Below are 23,523 nucleotides of genomic sequence, written 5' to 3'. Positions count from 1 at the left end.
TCTAATCTTTTATTGTATCTTTTTTTCTTTACTTTAGATTTAATTTGCTTTATTTCTCTAATGTCCTAAGGTTGATGCTTATATTGTTAATTTCCAAACTTTGTTTTCTAATATATACATTCAGTGCTATAAGTTTCCCTCTAATCACTACTTTCACTTTATCCCAAAGATATGGTAAATTGTGGTTTTAGTTTTATTTAGGTCAAAATAGTTTTTAAATTTATTTTCAGATTTCTTGTCTCATTTGTTACTTAGCAGTATGTTATTTAATTTCCAAATATTTGTGGGATTTTAGCTGTCTTTGTGTAATTTATTTTTAGTTAATTCCATGGTGGTCTGAAAACATTCTTTGTCAGATTTATATTATTTTAAATTAGTTGAGGTATGTTTTAATGCCCAGAATGTGGTCTTAGTGATTGCTCCATGTGAACCTGAAAAAGATATGTATTTTTCTGTTGTTGGAATAATGCAGAAATTCAGTTACATCCAGTTCATTGATAGAGATTTCTATAAAAGTGATTTCCCAAATGGTTGCACCATTTTACATTTCCACCAATAGTGTATGAGGGTTCTTATTTCTCCATGTACTTGCCCATACCTGCAATTGTCTTTCTATAGTCATTCTAGTAGATAAGAAGTGGTATTTTATTTTGGTTTCAATTTGCATTTCTATGATAAATAATAATGTGGAGCATTTTTAATGGGCTTTACCATATGTATCTCTCTTTTGAAAAATATCTCCTAAGTTTCTTTGTCCATTTTTAGTTATTTTTTTATTATTGAACTGCTTATAGTCTTTATATATTCTGTATATAAATGCATTTTCAGAAATACATATATGATTTATAAATATCACATTAGTGGATTTTTATTTTATTTTTTCTCATGTTTTATTTCTAGTTTTATTGAGATATAATTGACATAAAGCACTGTATAAGTTTAAGGAGGTACATGAATAAAGTTTTGAATTCCATATATTGTGAAATAATTTCTACAATAAGTTTAGTTAACATCTATCAATGATATCTATATATGTATATAATATTTATTTTGTGATTAAATTAGGATTTACTTTTTTTAAAAAAATTTTAAAGCTTGTATTTATTTACTTGACAGAATGAGAGACAGCAAGTAGGCAGAGGGAGAGGGAGAAACAGGCTCTCTTCTGAGCAGGGAACCTGACTCAGGGCTAGATCCCAGGACCCTGGGATCATGAGCTGAGTGGAAGGCAGCTGTTTAACTGACTGAGCCATCCAGGTAGCCCAGGATTTACTCTCTTATCTTTCATAAGTACCACACAGCAGTGTTAACTATAGTTAGCATTTTATCAGGTTATATATCTTTTACTTATGTATCTTGATAACTGGAAGTTTGTACCTTTTGCCCACCTTCATCCAATTCCCCATTCTGGGCTCTTTATTCTGTCCCATTGATAGAAACGTTAATTTTTATGTCAATACCATACTGTTTTGATTACTGTATCTTTGTAACATAGTTTAAGACCAGGATGTTTGATTACTCCATGTAACATTACTTCTTTTTTTCTCAAGATTGCTTTGACTATTTGGGATATTGGTTCTATCCCAATTTTAGGATTTTTTTCTTTTTACTTCTGTTAAAAAAAAAAGTCTTTAAAATCTTGATAGGGATTTCACTGAATCTATAGTTTTGGGTAGTAGGAATATTTTAACAGTATTAATGCTTCTAATCTATGAACACAGAATACTTTTCCACGTATTTGATTATTTCTTTCATCAATATTCTGTAGTTTTCAGTGTAGTGATATTTCACCTCCTTGGTTAAACTTACTCCTATATATTTTATTATTATTATTATTTATTATTAAAATATTTTATTTATTTATTTGGCAGGCAGAGATCACAAGTAGGCAGAGAGACAGTCAGAGAGAGGGGGAAGCAGGCTCCCTGCTGAACAGACAGCCTGAAGCAGGGCTCGATCCCAGGACCCTGAGATCATGACCTGAGCCGAAGGCAGAGGTTTTAACACTGAACCACCCAGACACCCCTACTACTATTATTTTTTAAAGAATTTATTTATTTGACAGAAAGAGATACAGTGAGAGAGGGGAACACAAGCAGGAGAGTAGGAGAGGGAGAAGCAGGCCACCCACTGAACAGGGAGCCTGATGTGGGGCTCAATCCCAGGACTCTGAGATCATGACCTGAGCCGACGGCAGATACTTAATGACTGAGCCACCCAGGTGCCCCTATATTTTATTATTATTATTTTTTTTTAAGATTTTATTTATTTATTTGAGAGAGACAGGGAGAGAGATCATGAGCGAGGAGAAGGGCAGAGGGAGAAGCAGACTCCCCGTGGAGCTGGGAGCCCGATGCGGGACTTGATCCCGGGACTCCGGGATCATGACCTGAGCCGAAGGCAGTCGTCCAACCAACTGAGCCACCCAGTATTATTTTTGATGCTATTGTAAATGGGATTGTTTATTTTTATAATTTGCTATAGGTGTATAGAAATGCTACTGTTTTGTGAATGCTAATTTTTATATACAACTTTACTGAATTTATTGATAAGATTTAAGAGATTTTTGGTGTTTTTAGGATTTTCTATATATATAATAATGTCATCTGTAAACAGAAAATTTTATTTCTTCCTTTCCAATTCTGATGGTTTTTATTTGTTTTTCTTGCCTGATTGTTTTGGCCAGGACTTCCAGTATTATGCTGAACAGTACTGGTGAGAGTGGACACCCTTGTCTTATTCCTAATCTGATAGGAAAAGGTTTCAAATTTTCATCACTGTTGATAGCTGTGGTCTTGTCATATATGGTCTTTCCTAAGTTGAGGAATATTCCTTCCATACCTAATTTAAGGCTTTTTATCTTGCATGAACGTTGAGGTTTTTTTTTTAAATGATTTTTCTTCATCTATTGAGATGATTATATTTTATTTCCATTCTATTAATGTGACTCATCACATTGATTGATTTTCATATGTTGAAACATCTTTGCCTTTCCAGTATAAATCCCACTTGACTATGGTAAATGATCTTTTTTAATGTACTGCTAAATATATTTTTCTAGTAGTTTATTGAGAATTTTTGTATGTGTGTTCATCAGAGATCTTGTCCTATTATTTTCTAGTAGTGTGGTTTTGGTATCAAGGTAATGTTTGCCTCATTAAATGAATTTGAGAGTGTTCTCTTCTATTTTTTGGCAGCTTGAGACTTTAAATGTTTGCTAAAATTCACCTCTAAAGTAATCTGTTCTGGTGGTTTTGTTTTTGTTTTTGTTTGTTTGTTTTGTTTTGTTTCATTCAGAGAATTCTGACTTTGACTCTCCTCACTAGTGATTGGTCTATTCAGATTTTTATTTCTTCCTAATTCAATCTTTGTAAATTGTATGTTTGTAAGAGTTTTTCTATTTCATTGGGTTGATCATTTTGTTGGCATTTAATTGTCCGTTGTAGTCTCTTGTGATCCTTTGTATTTCTGTAATATCTGTGGTAATGTCTCCTTTTGCATTCATAATTTTGTTTTTCCCCCTTGATTGGTCTAGCTAAAAGTTTTTTTTCAATTTTGGTTTTCTTTTCAAAGAAACAACTCTCAGTTTTTTACATCTTTTACATTTTTTTCCCCCTCTTCATTTCATTTACTCTATTTCCTCTCTTATGCTAACTTTGGGCTCATTTTATTCTTTTTCTACTTCCTTAAAGTATAAACCTTTACTTGCAATTATTCTAGTTTTTTAACATAGATGTGTATTGGTATTAAAACAGTTCCATTTTGGAACTGTTTTTGCTGCATATCCTAAGTTTTGGTATGTTTTGTTTCCATTTTCTCTTGTTTCAAGATACTTTTTAAAATTTTCCCATTAATTTATTTTTTGATTCACTGGTCTTTCGGGAGAAGATGTTTAACATCTATGTATTTGTGAATGTTTCAGTTTCCTCCTGTTACTATTTATTAGTTTCATACTATTGTGGTTAAAGAAAATACTTGGTATGATTTCAATCTTCTTCAATTTGCTGGCTTTTTTTGTGGCCTAACATGAGGTCTATTTTAGAAAATGTGCCCTTAAGAAGAATGTGTATTCTGCTGTTTTCAGATAAAATGTTCTGCACATGTCTGGAAATTTAATTTGGTCTATGGTGTTTAAATCTATTGTTTTCTTATTGAGTTTATGTCTGGATGATCTGTTCATTGTTGAGAATGGGATATAAGATACCCAACTATTATTGCATGGGTGTTTATTTCTCCTTTTTGCTATGTTAGGTTTTGTTGTATACATTTAGGTTTGCAATGGTGGGCACATGATTATTTACAATTGTTATGTCTTCTTGATGGACTAATCCCTATATCATTGCACAGTGAGCTTCTTTGTCTCTTTTTACCATTTTCAGTTTAAAGTCTATTTTGTCTTATATAAGTATAGCTACTCCTGCCATTTGTTGTTGTTGCTTTTTGCTTGAAATGTTTCTTTCCATACCTTACTGTCAGCATGTGTGCCTTTAAGTCTAAAGTGAGTCTCTTAAAGGCAGCATATCATTGGGTCTAGTTTTTTAAATACAGCCATTCTATGTCTTTTCATTAGATAATTTAATCTGTGTACATTTAAAGAAACTATTGATAGGTAAGATGGTACCATTGTCCTTTTAATTGTCTTCTTGGTGCTTTGTAGATCTGTTGCTTCTTACTCTGCTTGTCTTGTTCCTGATCTCAATGGGAAGGCTGCCAGCTTTTTCCCATTGAGGATGATATTTGCTGTGGGTCTTTCATAGATAGATTTGATGAGGTTCAGGAATGTTCCCTCTATCCCTATACTTTGAAGCGTTTTAATCAGGAACGGATGCTGGATTTTGTCAAATGCTTTTTCTGCATCAATTGAGAGGACCATGTGGTTCTTCTCTCTTCTCATATTAATTTGTTGATTGATTTGCAAATGTTGAACCATCCTTGTAGCCCAGGGATGAATCCCACCTGATCATGGTGGATAATCTTTTTAATGTGCTGTTGTGTCCCATTGGCTAGGATCTTGTTGAGAATCTTAGCATCCATATTCATCAGTGATATTGGTCTGAAATTCTCCTTTTTGGTAGGGTCCTTGCCTGGTTTGGGGACCAGGGTAATGCTGGCTTCATAGAAAGAGTCTGGAAGTTTTCCTTCTGCTTCAATTTTTTGAAATAGCTTCAGGAGAATAGGTGTTATTTCTTCTTTGAAGGTTTGGTAGAATTCCCCAGGGAATCCGTCAGGTCCTGGGCTCTTGTTTTTTGGGAGGTTTTTGATCACTGATTCAATCTCGTTATTAGATATTGGTCTATTCAGGTTGTCGATTTCTTCCTGGTTCAATGTTGGTAGTTTATATTTTTCCAGGAATGCATCCATTTCATCTAGGTTGATAAGCTTATTGGCATATAACTGTTCGTAATAACTTCTGATGATTATTTCTACTTCCTTGGTGTTAGTTGTGATCTCTTCCTTTTCATTCATAATTTTATGAATTTGGGCTTTCTCTCTTTTCTTTTGGATTAGTGTGGCCAATGGTTTATCGATCTTATTGATTCTTTGAAAAAACCAGCTTCTAGTTTCATTGATACGTTCTACTGTATCTCTGGTTTCTCCCTCATTGATCTCAGCTCTAATCTTGATGGTTTCCCTTCTTATGTGTGGAGTTGGTTTGATTTGTTGTTGATCCTCCAGTTCTTTAAGGTGTATAGACAGCTGGTGTGTTCTGGATTTTTCAGTTTTTTTGAGCGAGGCTTGGATGGCTATGTATTTTCCCCTTAGGACCGCCTTTGCTGTATCCCATAGGTTTTGGACCGAAGTGTCTTCATTGTCATTGGTTTCCATGAATTGTTTCAGTTCTTCTTTGATCTCCTGGTTGATCCAAGCATTCTTAAGCAAGGTGGTCTTTAGCTTCCAGGTGTTTGAGTTCCTTCGGAACTTTTCCTTGTAATTGAGCTCCAGTTTCAAAGCTTATTTTTACTTTTGATGTCTTTTGGTATCAATTTGCTGGACTTGTTCTTTTTGTAATGATTGGGTAATTAGTAACACAGTACTGAATTTCTGTTTATTTTTAATACTTTAGCTTTTAAACTAGAGTTGTAAGTGGATTAGGTACCACCACTACCATATTACAACATCTAGATTCGTGTATATATTTATCATTACCAATGAGTTTTATGTTATCTTCTCATATTATTATGTTTTTTTTTTGTTTTTTTGTTTTTTTTTTTTTTTGCTTTTTTCCCCTAGTTCTACTCGAAAGGCTTCCTTTACCTTTTTTTTTTTTTTTTTTGGTAAGGCAGGTCTTGTAGTGATATTTTCTCTTAGCTTTTGTTTGTTTGGGAAAGTCTTTATCTCTCCTTTATTTCTGAAAGACAGCTTTGCTAGATATATAATTATTGGTTGACATTTTAAAAATTTCAATATTTTGAGTATGTCATCATGTTCTCTTCTGGCTTAAAAATTTTTTGTTGAGAAAAAGGTCCTATGGGGGTTCCTTTATGAACTTGTCTTCAGTTATAATGTGTTTCAGTGAATCCTTATTTGGGTTCAATTAATATGGGGAACATTTGGACCTCATTGAGGTGGATGTTCATTTTTTTCTCCCAAGGTTGTGGGAAGTTTTCAGCCATTATTGCTTTAAATATACATTGTTCTTTTTTCTTTTTCTTTCTGGAATTCCTATAGTGTGGATATTATTTCTTTTGATTGTGTCTTATTAGTCCTAATGGCTTTTGTTACTTGTTTCTGTTTTGTTTGGTTGTTTGTTTCTCTAATTTATATGCCTATCTTCTAGGTCAATGATTCTTCTGCATGATTGAGTCTCCTTTTGAAACTATTGAATTCTTGAGTTTACTTACTTTATTTTGCAGCTCTAGGACTTCCAGTTTGTTTGTTTGTTTGTTCATTTTTTAATGAACTTCTTATATTGTTCATGCATTGTTTTTTTGTAATTTTGTCTTATCTGTGTGTTCTTGTAGTTCACTAAACCTCTTTAAGGGGATTCTTCTGAATTATTTTGTAGTTCACAATTCTCCCTTTTTTTATGGTCAGTCAACAAAGCTGTGTTAGTTTTCTTTGCTGGTGTCATGTTTATTTGTTTTTTTATAATTCTTTATTCCTCACATTGGCATCTACACATTTGAGTTTGGAATCTGCTCAGTTTGTGTTTCTAGATTTGTCTGCTGGTAATGTCTCTGGGCAGGTAAGGCTTACTATCAGTGTCTATATTTGGGTGAGTCCATTGCCCAAGCCCTTCAGTCAGTTGCAGGGGAGGGAGTTAATGCTGAATGAGAACAATTGCATGGGACTATTGGCTTTGGTTTCCTGCTTAAACAAGACTTGAGGATGCAGTTCATAGTTGCGTGGATTCTCTGCTCAGGCTTATTAGATAGATAGTCAGGATTGGGCTCAATTCTCAACTGAAGTTAAACCTATACATCAGTTAGCAGTGCAGCAAGAGAGGGCTCAGGGTTTGCACAGTTCACTGGGGACCCAAATCAGGCAAAGCTGTGAACTCAGTTCCCTGGCCAGATGATGCCACTGGTTTTATTCTGCAATGGAGAAAGCCGCAGAATGTGCCACTGTAGGTGGGGCTATTGAATAGGTTGCATAGCTTTCTGGACCATTCTTCAGATTCAGAAAAGTTCTTTGCTTTAGGACCCCAAGCAGAAGGACCTGTAATCCATCAGGTTCACTGGTCAGACACTACCATGACCTGGTTCTACATAAAGCAGAGCTTGGTTGGGACTATTGCTTTGGCACTGCAGGTAGAAACTCAGTCTGCCATGTCCAAGTGCCACTTCTCCCTTTTTATTTTCTTGATGGTGTCCTGTAGAAATTTTGGTTGAGTTCAAAGTAACCATTGCTTATATCAAAGTCATGATTTACACCTATTTTTTTCTAAGAGTTTATATATAATTTTAGATTTTGCATTGAGGTCTTTAATCCATTTGGAGTTAATTTTTAAGGGAAGGGGTCCAATTTTGTGGTTTTTCATGTTGTACTCAATTGTTTCAGTACCATTTCTTGAAAACAAAAACAAACAACAACTGTTCTTTACATATTGAATTGCTTTGGCACCTTGACTGAAATCAATTGACTATACACATATATAGATTTATTTCTTAACTTTCCATTCTATTTCATTGATCTCTATGTTTTTATGCAAGTGTCACACTGTCTTGAATCCTTTAACTTTATAATCTGTTTTGAAATTTGGAAGTATATTTCCTTCAGTTTTGTTCTTTTTCAATATCAATTTGCATATTGTGGGTCCCTTCAGTTTCATATAATTTTTAGGATCAATCTTTTCAATCCTGAAATTTTTTTAAAAGAATCTGCAATTTAAAGAGTGATGCTATCCTAACAATGTTGTCTTCTATAAGCATGGATGTTTTCCAGTTACTTATACTGTTTTTAATTACTTACAACAATGTTTTAGCTTTCAAAATACAAGTTTCACATTTTTTAGTTAATTTTATTAAGTGTTTTATTTTTGATGCAAATAAAGTTTTTTTACCTTATTTTTAGATATTTCACTTCTGGTTTATTGACCTTATACTCACACCATGTTGAACTCATTCATCAGTTCTAGTAGTATTTTTTTAAATCTGATTCCTTAACCTAGTCTATATTTTAAGGTCATGTTTCTGCAAATAGAGATTGTTTTACTTCTTTCCAGTTTGGGTATCCTTATTTCTTTTTCTTGCCTAATTGCCCTGGCACAATCAACATTACAATATTGAATAGAAGTGACTGTGTACCAGCCACATATTCCTGTTTCATGTCATGAATTTTTTGGTTGAAAGTGGTATTTTAAATAATATATTTTAGTATCTCTGGATACTGATTTCCCCTTGCCAGAGGAGATTATTGTTGCTTCTTTAATTTGCTGGACTAGTTGAGAAAAGTCTATTTCTCTGATAGTGAGTAATTGTTGAAGAACTCCATGTTCTTCATGGAGTGTTGCCTTGGATAGTACAGTCTTAGATGACAGTAATTTGAGCAGTATGCTCTTTGCCTCTTTTCCTGATCTCTTTAAGCTCTTCATGATTTGGCTGGTATCACACTGAGCTGTTAGTCCTCAATTATGTTTTCATAATTATTAGGTCATTGCTACATTATTTTTCATAATGGATGGCATAAATTTCTCTATACTCTGATCTAATTAAGTTGAGTCAGTTTTCAAAGGCATGTGCATTCCAGGTCTGAACAAATTTAAATATCTTGTGGATAATAAAAATGGGTTCCCATCATTAAAGAAAAGAGTTATAAGTAGGGAGAAGACAAAGAATTCTTGTGATTCTGGTTGAAATCAGAAGTATCAATACACATTCATAATTTTTAGATAACAGATGCAGAAGTAAAAATATATGTGCAGATACATGAATATTTATTAACTATATCCACTGACAGAAGAGTAACTTATGATTATCAATAAGGACACCTACCACTCTGATCTTTTTATCTGCATGCTCTTCTTCAATGAAAGATAAAGTACTTAGCATATAAAAGAATGCTTCCTTTATTAGTATTTACTTCTTGGAGGATTGTTTGATTTCAAGACTGGGATAAACATTGTATAGAAAAATCTGTAACATATTTGGCCAAAAAACTAAGGGATTGCTCAAAGAGTAATTGTTGTATAACAAAAGTATAAAGGAGTCAGCTTGACAGGGTACTTTTGGCCAAATATGGGAAAATAGTCATAGAAATAGAGTATAATTTTTTGAATACAGTACTTCCTAAGTCCACTTAGGAAGTGATATAAATTATAATTTTAATGGAATTTGACTTATAGAATAAAATAAATATATAAATAATTGGATAGTCATATACTTAAAAAAAAAACAAGAAAGTCTATTAGAAAATTAGGTATAAAATATTGAATGTCACTTCTGTGACTAACTAGAGATGATGAGTTTTTTTCCAAGCACTATATAACCTGTCATTATTTTGTGAAATGACAACTCATAATTTCCATTTTTAAAATTTCCATTTTCTCATTGCTTCTTGGCCTTTTGGCTAAGATGAAGTGTAAAATTTCCATTTTCTTATTATATATTGTGTGCATGTTAGAAAATAGGAACAAAACTATAAAAAACCCTAAAGACCCAAATTTGAAATTGTTTTCAAACTGTACCACTCAATCCATCTTTGACTATTCTTTGTAACCAATAATTTACAAAAATTTCCCAACATTCATAAAATCATTAAACAACTAGTAATAACACAAATTCAAAGTTCCATTTTTATTTTTCAATAAGGCATAGAAAATTATAAAAAAAACCACTTTGCTGTAATTACTTCTATAATAGCAAATATTAAAAAGTTTTTTCTGTTATGTCAAAAATCGAGTAAGTTGTTCAGCTATGTATTTGTTGGATTATGCTTTAATAACATATAAACTTCCATTCTGATTTAATGCCTTACATGACTTTTAACATGTGGGAAGCTAAACTACTGTAAATATAAATATTTTCTTTGTAGATATTTTTGCTTTTATTTTAAAGTATTCAATTACAGGGTTAATTTTCTTTCCTGTGGTATTTTTAATATAGTTGGTAATTTATTGTAAGTTTTTAAAGGTTATAATAATTTCTTTCCAACTGAAGAAGTTTTGTAACATATTTTCATCTCAGCACTTCAGGAATTACATACCTGGAGACCCTTATTTATATAGAAATTAGTTTATAATAATTTGTTGCAAAATAGATTACAACTTTTCAAACAAGAGTTGTTTGACTTACCTTAAAGTCTTCAAAATAAGGCTTCTTGACTTTTTTTTAGAAAATAAACATTATTTTCAAAGAAGATTTCTAAACCTTTAAAGAGTTCTTTTTTGGATAGCCAATATATTCAGGAATTTTCTGTTCCTCACTTTCAGTTCACTGTTAGTGAAAAGAATAGCTAGTTAAATATAATGTATCATCTAAGAAAGAAAGCTAAGATACATACCATATATCTATTTTTGTTGTTGGTGTTATCACTTGCATTTTGGCTTTTACCGGTATTCTTTATGCATCCAATTTTGAAAATCTTCCCTCAGAACAGTAGAATAGATAGAAAACTTTTCTCTGTATTCAATTTATAAGCCCCCTAGTTCAATCTCATCTAATTATCTTTAGGGTTTTGTTTGTTTATTTTTGTATTCCTTAATCCACACAAAGATTTATTGAATGAGTATGAAATATGATCCTAAGTGTTACAAACCTGCTTTCCCCTAAAGACATTTGTGGATGGATCCCTGGTTAGTTCAAAATTATAAAAGTATAGCTGGGTTGTAGAAGTCCTTATGCTTACTCATTTATTTTTATTGCCTTTTAAAGTCAAGAATACATTAATATAATGGCATGTGCTAAGTTCTGCTTAGTGGATTGCTTTAGGGGAAATCATTGTGAACAAATGTAGAATGTCAAAGAAATTTTACCTTCAGAAAGCAAATAGATATTGATGAATAAATGCAATTAATACAAATACACATGACAAAAGGTTTAAAAAAAACAGACTTTACAATTATGGGCCTTATAGTTGGACACTTGAATTGAAATTACAGCTCTGACATTTTGAGACTTTCTGGATAAAGGTGACTTTCTTAACCTCTTTAAATTTTCCTCATCTGAAATAATACTTAATCTTAGAGAATTATTATAAATAATAAATGAGATAAAGTATTTATGATATAGTACTTTATAATATAAAGGAATAATTCCTTTATTAATATTTAATGAGTACTAAGACATTCTTCCTAGATCTAAGGATACCAAAGAAGGATACCCGTGTTGGGTAGGGAGGAGTCCCTACTCAGCAGGGAGTCTGCTTATCCTTCTCCCTCTGCCTCTCCTGTATTCTCCCTCTCTCAAATAAATTAAAATAAATGATATTTGATGAAATTTAGAAAAACAGCAAAGAAACCCAGCTAAATATTATGGAAAAAAATTCTCGATAATAGAAGGAAATGGTTTAAGTGAAAAATCTAGCAGCAAATTTTGGAATTTGTAACTATATTTTTATTTACCTTTACATGCTATTTTAATGAAAATTAAGACTAAGATATAAATGACCTAATTTTCTGTTAAATCTCACAAATTCAACCTGTAAGTTAGAATATGATTCCACTTATAATCCAGTAGTAATTTTGGGGGGCTGGGAGAAAAAGGAGGATTGGATAAAATTCTTATAAAACTACAGATGGAATCTCTGAGCATAGCTAATTATACTATAAAAAGGAAGAATGGAAAAAAGAGTTGATCACAAAGAATGAGGTTATATGATCAACGTATTATAATAAAGTATTATAATGGAGTAAATCAGTTAGGTTAGTGAAATTTCATTTATGGGCCATATATATTCCAGTTTAATGAGAATTTATTAAAAAGTTGTATTTCAATTCAAAATATACTTTTATTCAGTTTGTCATGCAATGTTGCAACTAGTTGTCTGTATGAAACTGAAATAGTAAATTTGAGATCCTACTTTACATATTAAACCTATTTGTCTACATGTAATATAAAGAACCCTTTAAAAAATGAAAATTAGTTTTTAATTACTAAGACAAAAGTACCTAAAGAAAAATAAACACAATTATAAATAGATAATTCCTAAAGTAACTTGAAAAATACTTAATCTCACTTTTAGTCAAGAAACTACCAAGTATATAGTAATCAACTTTTGTTTTCTTATATCTAACACCCAGTCCTTATGAGAATGTGAGGAAAGTTTATTCTATTATGATTTGTTATAACTTCTAACATAATCAATTTGCTCTTTATTAAAATTAAAATCAATCATTTAAAAAGAAATCCAAATATTCTAAATCTATTCCATAAAGATAAGAGCTCCAGTAAGTAACATTATATATACCTGGTTGTTTATAACATGGTAGAAAATAGCTGTAAAAGGTGTGACTCCCAATAAGTTCTTTTTTTTTTTTTTTTAAGAATATTGTGTCATTCCCATGCCATGGATGCCTTGAAGCCAAAGCATTAAACAATAATAAACAAAGACAGACATAAATTAGGTGACTCGGAAAATTTTCCATTATTTGTGAGAAATGGAAGGAAGATGCCCACAATGATGAGATTATAATCTGATACTCAGTTCAGTGAATATTGAGACCAGTCTCTAGCACTCATCACTTTATACTTATAACAGGTTTTTGTACATATGTATGTTTGTATAGTCATTTTTTATTCAATTAAAATATGTCTGAAGAAGTTCTGTGACAAATACTATTGTAGCTTCCGAGATAAAGAAAAACTGTCTCTGCCTTCATGGCTTCAGTTAGATGGTGATAGGTACTCTGGAGAAAAACAGAGCAAGATATGGATATAGAATAGAGGATGGTGTATAGTATTCAACAGAAAATGGTAGCACCTTGATGTAATGATATGTTACCTTCCATCTCTGATTCTTATAGCCATTCTCAAACCCTCATGGCAGTAACATTTCTACAACTGTACCCTTTTACTCAATCTCTTTAGAATAGTGTTCTCTATAGGTTGTTTCTCAAAACAACTGGCCCATTTACTGACTTCTTATCAGAACCAGTTTCACTGCTCCCAGCCAAGAAAACTGCTCAGGTCCATCTTTTTTTGTAGGGAGGTATTATGAAGGCAAATTTGGGTCATACTTTATAGTTATAATAGACCAAAATGTACTTAATTTGGTGAGTTCTCTGATACACAAGATGTCTTTCTAATTGAAAACTTTTTCACATTAGCATCTCTCTGACTCTTGAGATCTTTCAAATAAATTGAGGTGAATACTTAGGCTTAAAGCTTTCCACATTCTTGTATCAACAGTCTTTCTCCTCACTCTGCATTTTCTCTGACTGGGGTGACAACTTACTTTTCATACGAAGAAGAATCCATGAAAATATGTCAATAATAAAACCAACATGTATGAGAAAATTTAACTGATGTAAAATTTAAAAAAATTTTATAATGAATTTAAATTATTAATATATGTGTATCTCTGTATGAACATTTATGAATATTTATATGAGAGTCACCAAAATGGAAATGATGGTTAATTCATTAAGATGATTTGGAATTTCAAGTACTTTTGAGCTTTCCTATGTATTTCTACATTAATTTTTGATAATTTGAAAGTAAATTTATATTATTAAAATATCAAAGTAACAGACAAAATGCTTATACTTATTTGCTAAACATAATTCATAATTGTGGTGTATTATACTGGATACCATAAAGTATAATACACAAAATAGAACTTGTATAAGTCAATTTCTTTTAAATTAACATATAATGTGTTATTTGTCTGAGGGGTACAGGTCTGTGATTCATCAGTCTTATATAATTCACACCACTCACTATAGCACATAGCCTCCCCAGTGTCTATCACCCAGCCACCCCATCCTTCCCTCCCTTCCCTTCAGCAACTCTCAGTTTGTTTCCTGAGATTAAGAGTCTCTTATGGTTTATCTCCTTCTCTGGTTTCATCTTGCTTCATTTTTCCCTTCTTCCCCCTATAATCCACTGTCTTATTTCTCACATTGGTCATATCAGTGAGATCATATGATAATTGTCTTCCTCTGATTGACTTATTTTGCTTAGCATAATACCCTCTAGTTCCATCTATGTCATTGTAAAGGGCAAGATATCATTTCTTCTATGGCTGCATAGTATTCCATTGTGTATGTATGTATATATATACATACACCACATCTTCATTATCCATTCATCTGTTGATGGGCATCTAGACACCTTCCATAGTTCCGTTATTGTGGGTATTGCTGGATAAACATTCAGGTACACATGCCCTCTCAGGTCACTACATTTGCATCTTTGGGGTAAATACCCAGTAGTGCAGTTGCTGGGTTATATGGTAGCTCTATTTTAAACTTTTTGAGGAACCTTTATACTGTTTTCCAGAGTGGCAACACCAGCTTTCATTCCCACCAACAGTACAGAAAGGTTCCCCTTTCTTCACATCCTCGCCAACGCCTGTTGTCTCCTGACTTGTTAATTTTAGCCATTATGACCAGTGTGAGGTGGTACCTCACTGTGGTTTTGATTTGTATTTCCCTGATGCTGAGAGATGTGGAGCACTTTTTCATATATCTGTTTGGCATTTGGATGTCTTCTTTGCACAAATGTATGTTCATGTCTTCTGCCAATTTCTTGATTGGATTATTTGTTGTTTGGGTGTTGAGTTTGATAAGTTCTTTATAGATTATGGATCTGATATGTCATTTATGAATATCTTCTCCCATTCTGTCAGTTGTCTTTTGGTTTTATTGACCGTTTACTAGCAAAGGAAGTGCAAAAGCTTTGATCTTGATGAAGTCCCAATAGTTTATTTTTGCCCTTACTTCCCTTGCTTTTGGTGATGTTTCTAGGAAGAAGTTCCTGCAGCTGACGTCAAAGAGGTCACTGCCTGTGCTTTCAAGGATTTTGATGGATTCCTATCTCACACTGAGGTCATTCATCCATGTTGAGTCTGTTTTTGTGTGAAGTGTAAGGAAATGGTCCAGTTTCATTCTTCTGCATGTGGCTGTCCAATTTTCCCAACACCATTTGTTGAAGAGACTGTCACTTTTTCAATGGACATTCTTTCCTGCTTTGTCAAAGATTAGTTAGCCATAGAGTTCAGGGTTCATTTCTGGGTTCTCTATTCTGTTCCATTGATCTATGTGGCTGTGTTGGTGCCAGTACCATATCGTCTTGATGATGACAGCTTTGTAATAGACCTTGAAGTCTGGAATAGTGATGCCACCAACTTTGGTTTTCTTTTCCACATTCCTCTGGCTATTTGGGGTCTTTTCTGGTTTCATATAAATTTTAGGATTATTTGTTCCATTTCTTTGAAAAAAGTTGATGGTATTTTGATAGGGGTTGCTTTAAATATGTAGATTGCACTAGGTAGCATAGACATTTTCACAACATTCTTTCTTCCAATCCATGAGCATGGAATGTTTTTCCATTTCTTTGTGTCTTCCTCAATTTCTTTCATTAGTATTTTATAGTTTTCTGAATACAGATTCTTTGCCTCTTTGTTTAGATTTATTCTTAGGTATCTTACAGTTTTGAGTGCAATTATAAATGGGATTGGTTCCTTAATTTCTTTTTCTTCTATCTTGCTGTTAGTGTATAGAATGTAACCGATTTCTGTGCATTGATTTTACATCCTGACAATTTACTGAAATCCTGAATGATTTCTAGCAGTTTTGGATTGGAGTCTTTTGGGTTTTCCACATAAGGTATCATATCATCTGCAAAGAGTGGCAGTTTGACTTCATCTCTGCCAGTTCATATGCCTTTTGTTTCCTTCTTGTCTGATTGCAGAGGCTAGGACTTCTAGTACTATGTTGAATAACAGTGGTGATGTGGACAGCCTCGTCATGTTCCTGACCTTAGGGCTAAATGTCTCATCTTTTCCCCATTGAGAATGACATTCCCTGTGGGTTTTTCATAGATGGCATTTATGATATTGTGATATGTACTCTCTATCCCTACACTGTGAAGTTTTGATCAAGAAAGGATACCAAATATTTTTCTGCATATATTGAGAGGCTCATATGGTTCTTGTTCTTTATTTTATTAATAGACTGTATCACATTGATTGATTTGTGGATTTTGAACTATCCTTGCAGCCCAGGAATAAATCCCACTTGGTCATGGTAAATAATCTTTTTAATGTACTGTTGGATCCTATTGGTTAGTATTTTGCTGAGAATTTTTGCATCCATGTTCATCAGGGATATTGGTCTATAACTCTTTTTTGTGATGGTGTCTTTGGCTTTGGGATCAAGGTAATTCTGGCCTCAGTTTGAAAGTTTTCCTTACATTTCTATTTTTCTGGAACAGTTTTGGGAGAATAAGTATTAATTCTTCTTTAAATATTTGGTAGAATTCTCCTAGAAGACGTTTGGCCCTGGGCTTTGGTTTGTTGGGAGGTTTTTGATGACTGTTTCAATCTCCTTTCTGGTTATTGGTCTGTTCAGGTTTTTCTATTTCTTCCTGGTTCAGTTTTGGTAGTTTATATGTCTCTAGGAATGCATCCATTTCTTCCAGATCGTCAAATTTGCTGGTGTATGGTTGCTTATAATATGTTCTTATAACTGTTTGTATTTTTTTGGTGTTGGTTGTGATCTCTCCCATTTCATTCATGATTTTATTAATTGATCCTTTCTGTTATCTTTTTGATAAGTCTGCCCAGGGGTTTATCAATCTTATTAATTCTTTTAAAGAACAAGCTCCTAGTTTCATTGATTTGTTCTACTGTTAATTTGGTTTCTATTTCATTGATTTCTTCTCTGATCTTTATTATTTCTCTTCTCCTGCTGGGTTTAGGCTTACTTTGCTGCTCTTTTTCCAGCTCCTTTAGTTGTAGGTTTAGGCTGTGTACTTGAGACCTTTCTTGTTTCCTAAGACTTTGAACAGTTGTGTTTCCATTTTCATTTGTTTCCATGATTTAAAAAAAAAAAAAATTCTTATTTAATTTCCTGGTCAACCCATTCATTCTTTAGTAGAATCCTCTTTAGTGTTCATGTATTTGAGTTCTTTCCAACTTTCCTCTTGTGGTTGAATTCTAGTTTCAAAACACTGTGGTTTGGGGGATGCCTGGATGGCTCAGTGGGTTAAAGCCTCTGCCTTCGACTCAGGTCACGATCTTTGGGTCCTGGGATCAAGCCCTGCATCGGGCTCTCTGCTTGGCAGGGAGTTTGCTTCCTCCTCTCTCTCTGCCTGCCTCTCTGCCTACTTGTGATCTCTGTCTGTCAAATAAATAAATAAAATCTTAAAAACAAAACAAAACAAAAACCACTGTGGTTTGAAAATATGCAGGGAATGATCCCAATCTTTTGACACCATTTGAGACCTAATTTATGACCCAGGATGTGATTTATTCTGGAGAATGTTCCATGTGCACTAGAGAAGAATGTGTATTCTGTTGCTTTGGGATGGAATGTTCTGAATATATCTGTGATGTCCATGTGGTCTGTGTGTCACTTAAAGCCTTATTTCCTTGTTGATCTTTTGCTCTGAGGATCTGTCCATTTCAGTGAGGGAGGTGTTAAAGTCCCCTACTATTATTGTGTTATTGTCAATATGTATTTGATTTTGTTATTAATTGGTTTATATAATGAGTTGCTCACATGTTAAGAGCATAGATATTCAAAATTAATAGATATTCTGGTTGGACAGACCCTCTAAGTATGATATAGCTTCCTTCCCAATCTCTTATTACAGTCTTTGGCTTAAAATCTAATTTATCTGATATAAGGATTGCCACTGCAACTTTCTTTTGATGTCCATTAGCATAGTAAAGTGCCCTCCCCCCCAACTTTGAATCTGGGAGTGTCTTTGGGTCTAAAATGAGTTGCTTGTAGACAGCATATTGATGGTTGTTTTTGTTTGTTTATCCGTTCTGATACCCTGTGTCTTTTGATTGGGGCATTGAGCACATTTACATTCAGGGCAACTATTGAGAGATATGAATTTAGTGCCATCGTATTGCCTCTACAGTGATCATTACTGTATATTGTCTCTGTTTCTTTCTGGTCTACTACTTTTAGGCTCTCTCTTTGCTTAGAGGACCCCTTTCAATATTTCCTGTAGGGCCGGTTTGATGTTTGCAAATTCTTTTAATTTTTCTTTGTCCTGGAAGATTTTTATCTCTCCTTCTATTTTCAATGATAGCCTACAAGATATAGTATTCTTAGCTGCATATTTTTCTCATTTAGTGTTCTGAATATATCATGCCAGTCTTTTCTGGCCTGCCAGGTCTCTGTGGATAGGTCTGCTGCCAATCTAATATTTCTACCTTTGCATATTACAATTCTCTTGTCCTGATCTGCTTTCAGGATTTTCTCTTCGTCTCTGGGACTTGTAAGTTTCACTATTAGATGATGGAGTATTGACCTATTTTTATTGATTTTGAGGGGGAGCTCTGTGACTCCTGGACTTTGATGCCTTTTTCTTTCCTCAAATTAGGGAAAGTCTCTGCTATAATTTTTTCAAATATACCTTCTGCCCTCTCTCTCTTCTTCTTCTGGGATCCCAATTTTCTAATATTGTTTCATCTTATGGTATCACTTATCTCTCAAATTCTCCCCTCATGATCCAGTAGTGGTTTATCTTTTTCTCCACTTCTTTATTCTGCATCATTTAGTCTTCTACATCACTAATTCTCTCTTCTGCCTCATTTATCCTAGCAGTAAGAGCTTCCATTTTTTATTGCACCTCATTAATGGCTTTTCTGATTCAGCTTGGTTAGATTTTAGTTCTTTTATTTCTCCAGAAAGGGATTCTCTAATATCTTCTATGCTTTTCTTCAAAACCAGCTAGTATCTTTATAATTGTCATTCTGAATTCTAGCTCTTACATCTTACTAATGTCTGTATTTATTATGTCCCTAGCCATCAGTACTGGCTCTAGTTTTTTGTTTGTTTGTTTGGTTGGTTGGTTGGTTTTGATTTTTTAGGTTTTACCACCTTGTAATTTTGTCCAGAGAAGAACAGATGAATGAGAGAACAAAATGTTATAAGAGTAAGAATGACCCCAGAAAAATAAACACTAAACAACTCAGAAGAGAACTGAAATCAGGGGGGAAAGAAAGAAAAAAAAATTATATGATCAGGCTGGCAAATAGAACAGAGCCACCCACTTGATTTTGTGTGTATTTTGGTCTGTTTGAAGAAATTGTGTCCCAAAGTTTTAAAGAAAGAAAAACATCTAAAAACAAAAATAAAGGTAATTTTGATGAAGGGATGAAATATGACTATAAAAATTAAAGATTTTAAAAAAGGAATTGATAAGTTGGTTGAAAACAGAAAGAAAAAAATTTTTTAAATGGAGAGAATATGATCAGGCAGGAGATTAGAACAAAGTCATACACTAGATTTAGAGCATATATTGGTCTGTTAGAATAAACTATTCCAAAATTTTAAATATATCTATATATGGATATTATATGACTATAAAAATGAACATTAAAAAAGATTTTTTAGAAGTATTAATGTTGGGACACCTGGGTGGCTCAGTGGGTTAAAGCCTCTGCCTTTGGCTCAGGTCATGATCTCAGGATCCTGGGATTGAGCCCCGCGTCAGGCTCTCTGCTCAGCACCTTCCTCTCTCTCTGCCTGCCTCTCTGCTTATTTGTGATCTCTGTCAAATGAATAAATAAAATCTTAAAAAAAAAAAGTATTGATGTTGGTTAAAATGGGAAAGAGGAAAATTTTAAAAAGATAGAAAAAAATGAAAATTTAAAAAAAATTTAACTTTGAAATCTAAAGAATCATGGAAAAAAATATGAATTCTATGTGCTGTATTCCCCTAGCACTGGAGTTTTGCAGTTCTCATTGATCAGTAAACTTGGTCTTGGCTGGATGTTCTTGCTGATTCTCTGTGGGAGGGGCCTATTGCAGTGATTCTCACATGTCTTTGCCTGAGGTGGAATTGCACTGCCCTTGCCATGGGTCAGGCCAAGTTACCTGCTCAGGTTTGCTCTTGGTAGCTTTTGTTCCCTGAAAGCTTTTCATACAGGTCTGGAAGACAAAAATGAAAATGTCAGCTTCCCCATCTCTGGCTCTAGGGGAGCCAGAAGCTCAGGACTCCCCCTCTTTAGTGAGTCCTCAGAAAAAAGCAGTCAGACACTCCTGTCTCCCTGGTCTCTGGCCATCCTCCGAACTCACGTAGCCTGTGACCAAGTATTTCTATCTCTAGCACATGGCCCTATTTGGAGTCTCCAAACCCATTAGACTCCTGTGGTGCACTACTGCAACGCTCTTCCTGGCGGGGGGGGGGGGGGAGTCTCCCTGGATCTGCTGCTTGTTGGGCCCTGGCTCAAAGACTAGTGGCCCAACTGTGCTGCAAATCATGGTTTATGGCAACCCTGAGCTGAGAGCCTACTCATTGGCTCAGTCTCTGTAGCCAGCTTCCTTGCTCTGATACCTGGGCGTTCTGCCACACTCAGGTACCCCTGGTCTTTCTGTGACCTTGAGGGCCCTTAAACCACACAGTCTCAGCAAGTGTTCCACCCTGCTTAGCCAATGGGGCAATGTCCCTCAGTGGAGCAGACTTCTACAAGTTCTGATTTTGTGCTCTGCTGCTCTCTCACTTGCTTGGAGCAAGTGATGGTGGCTCCCTCTCCCTCCAGTCTATCTTCCTGTATATTGCCTTGGATTCACTTCTCTGCACATCCTACCTTCCAGAAAGCAGTCACTTTTCTGTTCATAGAATTGCTGCTATTCTTTTCTTCGATCTCCTGTTGAGTTCGTAGGGGTTCAGAATGGTTTTATAACTATCTAGCTGAATTACTGGAACCAGATGAAATTTAGAACTCATACTCCTCTGCCATTTTGCTCCATATAAGCCAGTTTTATTGACCACAGAGGTGTAAATATTAGCAACAAGTGACACAGGAATAAATTATAGAAACAGAACACTTATAAATTAATAACAATAAGAAAAAGTTGGAACTTCTTTTCATTCATTAAATAGGCATATATTTAGGAAAATACACTCTTAGTTATATATAACAGAATAGACTTAGAGGTATTCAGATTTGAAAAAGTGACTTCAGTACTCATTCAATGGAATAAAAAATGTAATAACATTGACTATAGATGATCTAGGGATACCTGGGTGGCTCAGTTAAGCATCTGGCTCTTGACTTTAGCTCAGGTCATGATCTCAGGGTTGTGAGATGGAGCCTAGCATGGGGTTCTGTGCTGGGCATGGAGTCTGTTTAAGATTCTCTCTCTCTCTCTAAAAAAACAAAAACAAAAAACGAACGTATTTTTGCTTTGTCACACTTTCTACAATGAATATTTTAAAATGTTTTTATTTTGTAAAAAAAGGAATGTAAAACAACTGGCATAAGGAAAACTGAATTTAAGATTTGTATAATTATGTGATTTTATATTCTAACTAAATTATTAAACCATAGTCTGTATAATTGTGGGACACATAATTTTAACCAAACTTGAATATTTGGACCAAGCAAACAGGAAAGGCAGGAGCCTGAGAGAGTGAAAGTCTTATGAAGGAAGAATTACCGTGAGAAGATGTACAGGAAGTTAGAATAGTAAAACTTTTTATTAAAAGACTGAGGTTTCCAAGTATGTATCTAGTAATTTAATAAATTTAAATCCAATATTCTCGTGGGCTGTCTTGAAATTGCACACTTTAAAGAGCTCACAGACTGCAACTGTAGGAGCAATGAGAGAAGGAGTTTTTTCCATTCTTTTTTTTTTTTTTAAGATTTTATTTATTTATTTGACAGAGATCATAAGTAGTCACAGAGGCAGGCATAGAGAGAGGAGGAAGCAGGCTCCCTGCAGAGAGCAGAGAGCCCAATGCGGGGCTCGATCCCAGGACCCTGGGATCATGACCTGAGCCAAAGGCAGAGGCTTTAACCCACTGAGCCACCCAGGCGCCCCAGTTTTTTCCATTGTTAAGCTCATTATTATTTTACAGTGATAGAAGAAAATTATTCAATAACCCAAAAAAGTAAACTGGGAGATATTTTATTCAGCTATGTTATGTAACAAATTACTCTGAAGTTGTGGATTAAAATAATTTTAATTGTTCATAACCTTGTGAGTCAGGAACGCAGGAAGAGCTCAGCTGGGTGGCTCACTTTTGTTCTCCATGACACTGAGAATCATCACAGCTAAGAAGCCTGGAGGATTAATTTTCAAGATGACTCATTTGGACTTGTTTCAAACTGATGCTAACTCTTTGCTAGGAACTTAGCCAGGGCTCTCAGCTGAGATTGTCAGTCAAGGCTTTTGGTCCGTTTTCACGTGGACCTCTTCCCCTTTCTACTTCTTACTATGGGACTTCCAAGAAGCTGCCAATCTTTTGCCTGGTTTCAGAAGTCTGAGAGAATCACTTCACTTACATTCGTTTATAGAAACCTTTTAGCAAATTAAACAAGTCATGAATTCAGTGTAAGCTTAAGGAAAGGGAACATTATTTCTTAATTAGAAAAGTAGTAAAGTATTTGCACTATTTTGAATCTTCTACAGGAACTTGAGTTCTGGCTTTTTTTTTTTTTTTTTAATTACCAATATTTACCTAAAGTTCTAAAGCAGGCTTTAACTTCTGACATAAATTTAGTTTAGAACCTAAATTTAGAAAATATCCATTTGGAAGGACATGTTTATCAGTGACAAACTTATAAAAGCCATGTTTCCTATTTTTTATGTGGTTTAACTCATTTAATAATCCAATTCTGTATGCAAGATACTAATATTGGTTTTAAAGCTGATGTATAGAGATATTAAGTCATTTGCTCAAGGCCACACATAGAAAATGGCATAACCAAATTTCACAAACAGGCAATCTGACCCATAGAATGAATTTCTAACCTCTTACATTTCTTTTGAAAATGTTTAAACAAGACAAAAATAAATTGTCTTTATGTGCAATTTCTGAAACCTCATGTCAAAAGACTATCAATTTTCCTAGTTAAATACTCAAGATGTAATCTAGTTCTTACTGAAGATATACTTGCATTTATCTTAAGTATATTTAAAAAACAATCAACTGGGATGCCTGGGTTATTCAG

This window comes from Neovison vison, chromosome 11, assembly GCF_020171115.1.
Source record: "Neovison vison isolate M4711 chromosome 11, ASM_NN_V1, whole genome shotgun sequence".
NCBI lineage: Eukaryota > Metazoa > Chordata > Mammalia > Carnivora > Mustelidae > Neogale > Neogale vison.
Note: the sequence above shows the minus strand (reverse complement) of the source record.